The sequence below is a fragment of the Jaculus jaculus genome, chromosome 12 (genome assembly GCF_020740685.1).
Source record: "Jaculus jaculus isolate mJacJac1 chromosome 12, mJacJac1.mat.Y.cur, whole genome shotgun sequence".
Lineage (NCBI taxonomy): Eukaryota > Metazoa > Chordata > Mammalia > Rodentia > Dipodidae > Jaculus > Jaculus jaculus.
Genome location: NC_059113.1, coordinates 111566463 through 111579686, shown reverse-complemented (window position 1 = coordinate 111579686; position 13224 = coordinate 111566463). Strand labels below are relative to the sequence as shown.

Below are 13224 nucleotides of genomic sequence, written 5' to 3'. Positions count from 1 at the left end.
CATACACACACAGGAGAGGGGAGATGGAGAGAGAGAGGAGAGAGGTGGGGGAGAGTAAGTGAGAGAGAGAGAGAAAGATCAAAAAAGATCTTAGAAAAAATAAGAACAGAGACTTAATTGAACACTCACTCATGTAGTATTACGTCGGGCGTTTGTAAGCAAATAACTGCTGTGCTGTTATTAAGAAAGTTCTAAACTCACCCTTCTGAACTTCAGACTAGCATTAAAGATTAACTTTGTATCTTGCTTCAGTGACTTCCTTATAAGCTTAAAAGTCAATGACTTATACCTTGAAGTTTTGACTAAGCAATAATTTAAAATACATTTACAGATAAAATACAAAAGGAGTAAACACTTCCGGTAGTTTATTTTGCTTGTGAAAACAACTTGTATTTTTACAGTTCAAAATTACTACTCTACTGATATAGATGTCTATTGACTGGTCAGACAACATTCTAAAAATGGTCACTCACTGAATGAAAATCAGTGGTTTATACCTAAAAATGAAAGATGATAATCATGTCAATATTTATTTGTGTGCCTGAAGGAGAAAAATACATAATTAAAAACATCCCCCCTCATACTTCAGAGTTTCAAATTTTAATATATTTAACTTGAAAATTACATTAATAGTATCTGTACTTCTACTTATGCTTATGGGGTTCTTAACATATTCCAGGTGTAATTCCTCATGCCTTATAGAAACAATTTGTTCTTTTTAGGGCACATATTAGTATTCCAATTTTACACTCAGGAACTGAAACACAGAGAAGTCAAGTATCTTGCTCAAGCCAAAACAGCCTGTCAATATTTTTTGTAAGAAACACATTTGGTCAGTGTTTCAAATACAACTGTACCATTATGAAGTAAAAACTATTGTAAATCTTATTACAGAAATTTCTGATGAAATATCAAGATTATATAGGCCTAATAATTAAATTTCAGTGTCACTTTTAGAAACCTAGTAATTCTTTAAAATTCACTTACCAAAGCTTAACAACTTCAACTTTTCTGCATGACTTGAAACATTTTAAAGCAACATATTAGCTGTTTATGGCTTCATACATATTAACAGTAGAATTCAGTTCCTACATGAAGCAATTTTTCAAGAAGTCTCATAATTAAAGATGATGCAAATATCCAAGGATGCATTCTGTAGAAACTGAGGCACCACACAAAGCAATGACTCTATATTTGAAGTACAGTTGTGTATACTAAGACAATTAGGCATATATTTTCTCTAGTGAGTCATTAATAAATAAACCAGACCTGGACTTTACCTGCTGGCTACAGAGTCTTGAGCATGCTGTCCTCTTGACTGCATAAGGCTATAAGCAAGGACACACTATCAAACAGAAATATTTTATTGGGTAATGAAAACCATGTCTGCTCAATAAAAGTGGAATGTAATGTACCTGAATGTTGAAATGCCTTATTTAATGGTTACATAACTAGTGTTAGCTTAGTCTCACAACCCCTGGGGTGAACATATGAAATTGCATTGATTGTATCCCTATTGTAACAGGGGTAATTGGATTAAAAGAGAGAGAGGAATAAATTTAGTACTTATATCCCTTACAGAGAATGAACAAAACAACCAATTTTGCCAGTCCCCAGTATTTTAAGAACATCTAAATATTAATCACGTCTGTCTGAGAATTCCTTTTAAATATTTTACTTATATAAAAATATGCACTTTAAAAAAGTTCTGTCTTAGAAACATCAGTCAGTAAGTCTGTAATGTAAATTCAAAGCAGGGACATCAGGATAGCTATCTGGTTAAATTCAAGGTGCACTCTGACACCACTAAGTTCCTGGTAGAAGAAAGGTACTAGGCAAGCATTTCTTTCTCCCTTTCTGAGTTATTCTCCCTCCTTTATCCCTGAGAAAGGTGCCAAGGCATCTGGGTTCTTAATAGCTGGACAGCTGAGGTTGCAGAAATAGTTTCAGAGACATTAAGGCAGTGACTGGAGTTATTCCATTCTTTTACCTGCATCAGAGGAGTATCCTCCTTGAATTATCTGGCCCTTCCTATAAATGAAAGAAGTCTTTTTTTTTTTTTTTTTTTTTGCCCCTTAAGTATCACATTTCAGCAATATTCAGCAAAAGCAGAAATGCTGCAAGTTCAACCTCCTAATTAACTTTGTCATTCATTTCCAGTTAATTCTACGTAATTCACTATCTTCTTTTAAAAAAATATGGGCCAGAATACTGAACCTCAGAATGAAACACATCACTAACGTTTAGTTTCCTGACTATCCAATTTGACCACCCTCAATCACTTTTAAGAGAGGGGGTGATGAGCAACAAGCAACAAGAGAATAAAAATCACTGAATAAAAGTTGATACCTTATAGATTTATATAAAGTAGGATATGCAAAAGCTTATCTAGATACTTAAAATATTGTTCCCCATAACTGATGGCTACCCCTACAATGCATGACCCACAATCCCCAGTGAGGAGGGTCTCTTCGGAGGGGGGAGGAGAGGAAGGAGACTAAAGATGGTACCAGCATGGCTGTTTACACACTGAGCATGTACATGACTAATAAAAAAAAATAATATTTCATTTCAACTGGAAACAGGCTTAGAAGCTAAAACTAATAAAGAATAAGACAGACAATCAGGAGTTGTAACTCAACAAGAACCCTTCAAAGTCGAACTTAGAAATATCACTGATACAATAAATTTTATTTGGCTTGAACTGGATTTCAGAGCATAAACATCACTGTATCAGTTGTCAGATACAAAAACCTGGAATATAATTGATTGGTTAAACAAAGATGTGAGACTAAGCAAGTTTCATCTGCCAAGCACATTACCCTATATACAGTGCTAACTTGTTTCTGTAAGTCTCTGACACTGTGCTATGCAATTAGTTTTCATTAATGAAAACTGAGGCAGAAGGAAAAACTGGTTCCATATTTAGATCGTGTCTCAAGAAGCTGAGCAGAGAAGTACTCAGGAGGAACCTTATTACACTGGATATTAACTAGTAGGTGTTTCCTGGGCCTAAAGTATGAGTTCTGGACTCGAAGTTCCAACCACGGCTCCCATGTGTAGTGAGTGTACTGTTCCACGGAAGACACACAGCATCAAGTACAAAATACGACCAGACATTTGTAGAGAAAGAACGGGGGAGGGGGAACGAGAGCGTGGACTACACTCCCTCAAAGCCAATTTGCCTTCAGCAGCTTCCAAAAGCTGACGCTGCAAGTCAGGCACTAGTTTTCAGTTTAGTAACATCTAGCACAGTCACACATGTAGAAGGAATAGACTTAATCAAGAAGCCCAGAGGGATATCCGGTTGCGATTACCCTTATTTTTAAAGAGTACAAATAAAGGAAGAGTCTAAAAAACCACCCCACCTCGCGGCAACCAACCAGGGAGAGATTTAAGCATGAATTATATAATGGGAAATCAAGGTTCAAAGCAAGATAAAGAGGTGGGATTGTGAAAGATCTTAAGGTTAGGAGAATTAAAAACTGGAAAAGTGAGTTAAACGAGGAGAGAATCCTACAGAAACTAAAAGGAAAACAAACCTTGCTTTGAAAAAAAGCAGTGTCTGTACAGCGGAATGGCAAATTCCCAGCCCCCAAGTCAACCCGGGTGCAATTTGGTAGCGCTGCTCCCGGTCACTAAACACACTCCCCAGGAGGAGGCTGCAGGGAGCTATGGAAATGAACCTGGGGATGACCTGACATCACACGTTGGGCCCTCCTCCAGGTTACCCTCTGGGCCCTTTCCCTCCCTTCACCCTCAGGTCTCAGAGGCTCCTTCCCAGGACACGCCTCCTTCGCTCGGGGCCACGGGCTCCGGGCGCCCGCGTCGCGCCGGACCTCTGCAGCTGACCCTGTTGTGCACCCGGGGGCAGCCACTGTCTTCCAGGTGCCGGCCCACGGGTTCCTTGCACCGCGGGTGCTGGCACCCTTGGGACCCTTCTCCCCAGCTCCCCGGTGCCTGCCCGCTCGCTCTCCGGGGACTCACCAGTGGGATTCGGGAGAAGTTGGAGGCTGTGGAGCTGACACATCCCGACCAATGAGCGCGCAGGGCCGGGCGGCGGCGAGCAGACCCGGGAGCCCGCTGTGCGCCAGTCGGCCGGTGCGTCCCCAGGCGTGCTCGGAGTGGCGAGAGGCGGCGCGAAGCCCAGGTCCGACTCCTGGGAGGTTCCTGGCCCACCTCAGCCCAGGGCGGGAGGGCCACCTGGAACCCGGCATCCCTCGGACCCTCACCCGAGAGACTCACCCCTCACCGTGGCCTCCTAGCAGATCCCACTCGGGAAGTTGGGCGGCTGCTCCCGCCAGAGCGCGGTCAAGCTTCTCCACTTGCACATCTCCGCGCCCCGCGCGTCTTGGCGCCCTCAATCCCCGCCTTGCCGCGTAGGACCCGGGAGTCGAGCAGTTCCCTAGGTGACCTGAAGGTTTCCGCTAGGTCTCCCAAACCCTGTCTCACCAGGAGAAGGGGAAAAGGGAGGAGGGGCGGTGAGAAAGTCCCCCCTCCCAGTCAGCCCCCCACCTCCCATTCCCAAAAGGGCTTTGCCAAACATTCTTGGAATTGCTTAGCTTTGTGGCTTTGGAGACAACAGTACATTGTCTCTTTCTTCGGGATTCTGTTGAGCTGAGGAAGGTTCTTTCTCTTGCAGACCTAGATTATAATGCTGCTTTCTTTCACACTCTTGCTCTTTCATTGCTTGCTTCCTTCCCTCCTTGCTTCCTTCCTTCCTAGCTTCCTTCCTCCCTCACTCACTCACTCCCCCCTTTCTTTCCTTCCTTTCTTCTTTCCTGTCTCCCTCTTTCTGTAGCTTCTCTTCCATTTCTGTTTTCTCGATCACAGCAACAATAGATCAAAGTCTGTACTGAAACTCTCCACTTTCACCTTACAATTCTGGAGAAAATGGGAACAGTGTGTACCTGGGTCTAGTCATGGGGCAGGGCTAGAAAGACAAATATTAGCTAAAGAGCTACTAAAATAAACTGCAAAGTCTCTGGACCATTGTCAGTTTCCTGCAAACAAGCAGTACATTTTTACTTAAGACACTAAGATTTCTGCTGAAGGGTGTTAAAAAAAGAATTAGACAAACTGTGCGCAAAGTGAGGTCCTTTATAAAAGCAACCTTCAGCAGCTAATATGGTCAAGGAAGAAACCTAAACTTCTCTGCTATTTTTTTTTCCAGTTCCAAGATTTTTAGTTTTTCAGTGTCAAACACATGAAGAACAATAAAGTTGATCCCGCTTCTCTGAATAACACATTGCAAACACACGTGTGTGCGTGGGCGCGCGCGCGCGCGAACACACATACACACACACACACACACACACACACGCACACACACACGCACACACACACACACATGCGCGCACGCAGGCAAGGGGGGATTAGAAGAGAGAAATACAAGTGGGTTTTACTGAACTTGAAATTAACTTTTAGCACTAACAAACTTTATGCCCTTTCACTGCAAAGTGTTTAAAAGCCAGTCGAACCAGTACTGCATGTTAATGAAATGACAAGTAGAGTACCATGAAAACACATTTCAAGAAAACATTAAAGTCTTTCAATAATTAATATAGAGAAATCCAGTGCATGTACACTTTCCAAATATCTATGCTTTATCCTTTCTCTGTACACATTGCAGACACAATTAAGTCCTAATGGCAAAACTAAAATTTACGTGCAATTTACCCTCAAAGAAGCATAAGGAGTTTAGTGAACATCCAATTCATTCGTACTCAAATATTTAGTTTTGCAGGATTGAAGCATAGAAAAGTGATTGACCAGAAATCTAGATCTTACACTTCTATTACTTGAATTTTATTACATTTTAGTTAAATTATTAAAGTTTTCTCAGCTTTACATAATAAATTAAAATTAGTAAGACAATATATATAAAGAAAATATTTCCTCACTAAGTATACACACACAGAGAGAGAAAGAGAGAGAGGGAGAGAGAAAGAACACCCGTTTGCAATTTCTTCATGTGAAGCCATCAGTATTGAAAGTGTAATATATTTCTGATTAACATAGTAATGAATTTTGGTGCAGAAGAGGCTTGGCTAGAATACTACAAAAATTTGAGTTTCAAGTGAAAATGAAAATCAAGCTATGTGCCTAGTCTTAACTTAGTTGAACTCTGTGAGTAAGATTCTATTTATTAGCTTGCAAAAACTTTTAAACAAACAATATTCCTTTAGAAGTTTAGCTAGTATATTCTCAGGGCTCAGAAATGCCCCCATTATCCTAGTGAACTTGAACCCAGGGCCTCAAGCATGCTAAACATATGCTCTACCACTGAGGAACAACCACAGAGTTCAGGACTGTTTTGTCTTAATTTTTAAAAAAATATTTTGTATATTAATTTATTTATGTAAGTGAGAGAGCATGTGGACACATGCCAGGGCCTCCTGCCACTGCAAAGGAACTCCAAATTGCATTCACCACTCTGTGCATCTGGCTCTATGTGAGTACTGGGGAATCGAACCAGATTATCAGGCTTTGTAAGCAAGCTCCTTTAACTACCAAGTCATCTCTCCAATCCTTCGGAACTGTTTTGATACTAGAAGGAAATAGGATGGCAAGATGCAAACTGAAAACATAATTGATTCTTTTTTTCTTAAAAAGTCATTAATGAAACCTTTTTTAGACTGGTTAAAAACATTATCATAATTTTATTTCTGTCTTGTTACAAGAAAAAGAAAATTCCTTAGAGAATTAATTCAAATATTCTTCCTGGTTGAAAACATTTTATAGAATAAAACTGATTTGGTTAAAATGTACATCAAAAGGAAAAGAATGCTTAAAATTCTTTTTAGAGTTTGACTTTTAGCTTATATTCAACAGTATGGAGTAGATAATGTGTTTAACATGAGCCTTAATCTTATTAACTTTCATTAGAAACTTAAAGGTTTGATCAAGAATGCTAAATCCTTTCCCTAAGGAGGTTATGCAAGTTTAAGATAATTTCTTTTCTAAGTGTCTTAAAAAGAGCCTCAGTTGCTCCTAACAAATAAAATTAGAAAACTGAGGTTTACTTAGGCATCCAACTTTGGTCAAAATGAGAGAAAAAGTAGAAATTCTGGTAATCATGCCTTATTGTTTATTGGAAGTGTCAGTCTGACAATGTACTGAATAGAGCCTTAAAATCATAATACAATTGTTTGATAAGCTATATTTAAAGATGCTTTAATTGCACCACGGTCCACAAGAAAATGAAGAAAAACTTCCGAAACCAAAACTAAGGATTGCCAAATCCCTAGAAGGGCCTGTGACTGATGAAGATGGTAGTTGAGCTCCTTCTCCTATGGAAGCCTTGCCAAGCCTCCCTGAGCTGGCAATCATTGACTAGGACTTGTAAGTCCCATGGACTTCACAGGATACACCATCCAGACCAAGACAAAAAAAAAAAAAAAAAAATCAGATCAAAGATTCCAAAAACCAAACATCTATGCCATTATGGAGAGCTAAAATATCAACTTCCCAGAACCCACATAAGCCACATGCACAAGGTGGCACAGGCATGTGGAATTCTTTTACAGCAGCTAAAGGCCCTGGCATGCCCATTCTCTCCCTCCCTCTCTCTCTCTCTCTCTCTCTCTCTCTCTCTCTCTCTCTCTCTCTGTCTCTCTCTGCCTCCCTCTCTCACCCCTTCTCTTAAAACCATAAAGAAATATAAAATGTTTATAAAATTTACTTTGGTGACTAATTCTACAATAAAATTTTTCTAACAATTCAAGTCCACATTAGACTAGATATCTGAATATTCTCAAGTTAAAATTTTATCATAAAGAGGGCTCAACTAGATTGTTACAAATAAAAAGTTGAATTGTCACTACATGGCCCTTATTATGGAAATTTATTGAGTAGGAATTTAATGTGAAACAAAATGATACCTGATGAAAGATCTGACATGTGAGAAGGAAAGGTAAGCTAATTATAGAGAATCAAGACTGGTAAGTTTAAGCACAGTTCACCTGAAAAGGAATGGTAATAAAAAAAGATCAAACGCAATACTGGAAAATGATGATGTGTAAAGAGAGACAGTATTAGAGTTACAGGGATCTAAAGTCCTTATGTTGCTGGAAAGGAAGATAATGTTATCCATTTTAGACTTTAAACTTTATTATTTATACATTAATAGATTACTTGTGTAGTACTCAAAGGATAAAAGGAGAATGTATAAGGTCAAATCTTGCAGGGAAAAACAAAAAATATATAATGGAATAAAAGTCTCTATAAAAGAAGGTAAAGAAATAAAAAATGAAATATTAGCAAAAAAGCACATGGGGGGTTGGTGAGGTAGCTCAATGGTTAAGGCACTTGCCTGCCAAGCCAGATCCAAGCTCAATTCCCTAGTACCCACACAAAGCCAGATGCACAATGGCTCATGCATCTGTAGTTCTTTTGCAGCAGCTAGAGGCTCTGGTGCATCCGTTCTGTCTGTCTCTCTTCTCTCTATCTCTTTCTGCTTCCAAATAAATACCAAAACAAAAACAAAAACACAGAGTAAGTGAATTTTATTTTAAGTTTGTCTTCTAAACAGAACATTTATTCCAGTTATAGTTACCATGAATAACATATTTTATTTATTTTTACCATTTTTATACTTCCTATGTGCTTTTTGAAAAAAACATTTATTTATTTATTTGTTCAGTTTTTTGTTTGTTTGTTTGTTTGTTTGTTTGTTTGTTTGTTTGTTTGTTTTTTCAAGGTAGGGTATTGCTGCAACCCAGGCTGACCTGGAATTCACTATGTAGTCTCAGGGTGGCCTCGAACTCATGGCCATCCTCCTATCTCTGCCTCCTAAATGCTGGGATTAAAGGCATGTGCCACCAAGCCTGGCAACTCTGTATATTTTTAAAAAAGAGATTACCTTAAAAATAAGTCTATAGAACAGTTGAAAGCAAAATGACAGAAATATACAAACCAAAATAACAACAAAAAAAAATGTTGGTATAGAATTATTGTAATGCGACAAATTAAAACTTTACTTTCCTAAAGAGCAGTTATTTCTGCAAAATGGTACTAGGTTATATCCAGTAGTAAACATTTTACACATGTATTATCAAGAATTTATGAAAGAACTAAGAGAAAGTCACTATGATATTGGGTAATTTTAATACAATTTTCTCCATGCTTAAAAAAGCAAGTGAGGGCTAGAGTGATGGCTTAGCAGTTAAGGCATTTGCCTGGGAAGCCTAAGGACACAAGTTTGATTCCTCAGCACCTGCATAAAACAGATGCACAAGGTAGCACATGCATCTAGAGTTCATTCTCAGTGGCTAGAGGTCCTTTTCTTATGCTATTTCAAATAAATAAAGAAATAAAATATTTAAAACATAAAAAAGCAAGTATAAGTAATGATGTAGAAGAGCTCACTAATATTAAAAGCCTATCTAATTGAAATCTATAGAGAATTTTACTATCCCTTTTATGTGTGCCTTTTGCCTTATTGCTATGGCTAAGATGTCCAGTACTATATTAAATAAAAGTGGGGACAGTGGACACCTTTGTCTTGTTCCTGATTTTAGTGGAAAAGCTTCAAGATTTTCTCCCTTTAGTATTATGTAGGCTGTCATAAATAGCCTATATTATGTTGAGATATGTTCCTTCTATTCCAAGTTTCTGTAGGAGTTTATCATGAAGGGATTTTGTCAAATGCTCTTTCTGCATCTAATGAGATGATCATGTGATTTTTGTCCTTAAGTCCATTACATAATATATTACATTTATTGATTTGCATATGTTGAACCATCCCTGCATCTCTGGTATAAAACCTACTTGGTTAGGGTGAATGATCTTTCTGACATATTCTTGTATTCTGTTTGCCAATATTTTGTTGAGAAATTTTGCATCTATGTTTATGAGGGAGATTGGTCTGTAATTTTCTGTTTTTGTCTTATTTTTGTCTCATTTTGGTATCAGGGTGATGCTGGCTTCATACAAGGAGTTTGGTAGGATTCTTTCCTTTTCTATTTTATGGAAAAGTTTATGAAGCATTGGTGTTAGCTTTTTCATCACAGTAGTATTACAGAATTATTATCCATATCACTTGTCCTCTTGTGATATCTAATGGTTATTGATTAAAGCAGCAGATACATTCCTGATAAAAACAAATCTCTTTTTGATCTCACCGATTATGCCCATTTTTCTGTTGTTTCTGGAACTGGGTAGAAAGACAGTTTCTAATGAAGTCCTTCTGCTTAATTGATTGGTACCATAAAAATAAGGGACAGATTAAGTTACCTTCTTATTAAGTTTAGTGAATGACAGTCTATGACCATGAAGAAGGTAATGGAGCCTCTCTTAAGTCCAAGAATTTGATGGTGTCAACTTTTATTCACCTGAAACTCAGTGAGTTTCCTTTTTAATCATATTGAATCTAATCATATTGTTTTCTCCATAATTTATTGAAGTAGTTACTAACAAAAATAAAGACAAGGATTTTCCATGTAAGTACTATAATACATTAATATTAAGAGGTTCTAGCAAGAAGTGATTAATATTATTCTGAGGTAACTAAAAAAAGTCAAGTTATCACTTTTCAATTAGCAAAATGGGATTTCCAGTTAAGATGACGGCTTAGGTACCATGTCAAAGCAGCCTAGGGGGGAAAAAGACTGAAAAAACTCAGCAAAATATACACTTTTAGTAAAAAGTGAGGTGTATAGTAAATCAAAATGGCAGTGGAGAAGTAGAAGAGATCTAGAGCCTGCACAGGCCGGCAAAAGCAGCCCCAGCAGGTCCCCAGACCGCGGTGGCGGCAACGCACCAGAAAGCCGCCAGGCTTGGCTCCAGCTACAGGAAAAGCCAGGTGAGGGGAGCTTCCACTCACACCAGAGCTCTCAGCAACTCAAGAAATGTGAAGGGAGAGTGGCAGTGAGCAACGGAGGAGCAGATCACAAGGTAGAAGAACACATGGAACAGCAAGAGAGCTAGAACAGCTGCGGCTTCCCTCCCCCACCACTTGTGCCCAGCTCCAGCAAACAGAGCAGCGGTCCCAGGACCTGGCCGCCAACTTGAGCACACAGTGGGACCCAAGTAGGAGCAGAGTTCAGCAGCAACATCAGCAGCTCTGGCACCAGCAGCAGCGGCCCCAGCAGTGGCAGATCCAGTAGCGGCAACAGTGGCAGATCCAGCAGCAGCAGCTTCAGAGGCAGCAGAGGATCCAACAGTGGCAGCTAAAGCAGCAGCAGCAGTGGCAGCAGCAGTGGTGGACCCAGCAGAGGTGATAGACCCAGCAGTGGCAGCTTTAGCGGCAGCAGTGACAGATCCAGCAGCGGCAGCTTCAGGAGCAGCAGTGGCGGTTCCAGCAGCGGGGGTGCCAATCTGCAGGGCCACAGTTGCCAGGCTCAGTTTGCCCCCCAGGAAAAGCCAGTGCCTAGCTCCAGAAATCAGAACAGCAGCCCAATGACCCAGCCAGCAACTTGACTGAGACTAAAATCATCCAAAAAGGTAACTGGGATTGCACCAGGGAAGGTTCTTACCTGGTAACAAGCTGACTTGGATCCCTCAACAGACCAGAAATCTTAACCTCTTTGTTGTTAGAGGATCTGGTTGTTATAATAACTACTCTTGCATAAACACTCGGTGCTATTTTTTATGAATGTGGACAGTGTTTAGTTACATTTTAGAATCTACTTGTATTTTATTCCACTCAGCCTACTTGAATACTCAATTAGCAAAATGTTCCTCTCTTCCAAATCCATCCTTTGTGGGATCAGTCTCATCCTGTACTTCAGCAAGGATCTTTTTGTTTATGGTCCACATGACCTCACCATTCCTTCTGAAACCACTCTTTATTTTCTCCCTTTATTTCTAGCTCTGAAATATACTTTAAATTTAAGGTTTTTGAGTTTTCTCAGCTTGCACAATATTGGGATAACACTGATCTCTTCTTCCTGCTTCCCTATCTACATGTCCACTAAAATAAAACATCATCTCTTTGTTTTACTCTTCTTGACTGTATCTACCCTGTTGCCATCAGGCTCACATGGATGGTAGAAATCACCTTACCAAGAACAGCTTGTGGGAAAAAAATGGGGTTTATTTTGGCTTACAGGCTTGAGGGGAAGCTCCATGATGACAGGGAAAATCGTATCATGAACAGAGGGTGGACATCACCCCCTGGCCAACATAACACAAGTGGACAATAGCAACAGGAGAGTGTGCCAAACACTGGCAAGGGGACACTGGCTATAACACCCATAAGCCTTCCCCCAACAATACACTGCCCCCAAGAGGCATTAATTCCCAAATCTCCATCAGCTGGGAACCTAGCATTCAGAACACCTAAGTTTATGGGGGACATCAGAATCAAACCACCACATTCTACCCCTGACCCCCATAAACTGATAACCATACACAATGTAAAATGCAGTGCATTCATCCAACTTTAAAAGTCCCCATCGTATTTTTTTTTTCCTGCACAAGAGGGCTAACTTTATTTATCAGTTTTTCAAAATAGTGACTCAATATCCAATACATTTTTAATCAATTTCAATGATGTTCATACATCCCCATAGTCCAAGGTCATTTAACTGAGTCATAAACCAAAAAATACCCCCCAAATCTATAATGGTACAAAATAAAAAATCACACTGCAAAACATGGCATTGGATATAGAAATGAAATATTCAGCCAATACAAGATTTAAAACAACCAGGGCAAACATCAAACCATGTAGCTTCAAGTCCAACAACTCTAGCTAGTGACAAATCTCCAAGTCTGATAATTCTAACCAGCAACAAGTCTCTGGAGTTCCAATTCTGCCCCTCCAGCTAGGCTACTCCCAGTCTTGGAAAACTTCACCCAGGGCCAGTAGCTTTCATTAGTAGCTATATCGTGGTCCCAGCATCTCCACTGGGTCACCACTGAAATCCATGCATGATTCATCCTCATGGCTCCATGGGGTCCCCATGCAGGCATCCAGCAAACTTGCTTCACATTGCCCATGGCCATTTCCAAAACACAAGACCACATTGCAAACACAAGACCACATTGCAAACTCAATGATCCTCTCTTTCCTGCATTTCTTATACTCCATAATACCAGGTAGGGAGCCAATTTGTTAATCCAGAGGGGGTGGGGATAAAGCAGACTTTAAAGAACAGGACGCTCCTTGAGCACTCAGGCCCCTTCAAAAGAGTATACATTCTTCCTGCTGCCCCAGTGCAGGTCAGCTGGCCCAATCTCAAAGATTGTAATCTCTCAATTGCAGCTGAATGGGCAGAA

The 13224-nt window shown here is 39.8% G+C and overlaps 1 protein-coding gene across 8 annotated transcripts in view; it reads right to left on the bottom strand.

Moving 5' to 3' along the window:
• Positions 1 to 4406, bottom strand: part of Mme (membrane metalloendopeptidase) — a 103703-nt gene extending 99297 nt beyond the window's left edge. For 2 of the 8 annotated variants that reach the window (XM_045130793.1, XM_045130794.1), the window contains exon 1: positions 4246 to 4406. The gene's annotated coding sequence lies outside the window, so the exon portion shown is untranslated. Of the gene's footprint in view, positions 1 to 129; positions 228 to 1280; positions 1300 to 3542; positions 3681 to 3987; positions 4151 to 4245 lie in introns of those variants that run through there. The other 6 variants (XM_045130798.1, XM_045130796.1, XM_004657430.3 and 3 more) reach the window with 6 other exon arrangements.
• Positions 4407 to 13224: the final 8818 nt, after the last annotated feature.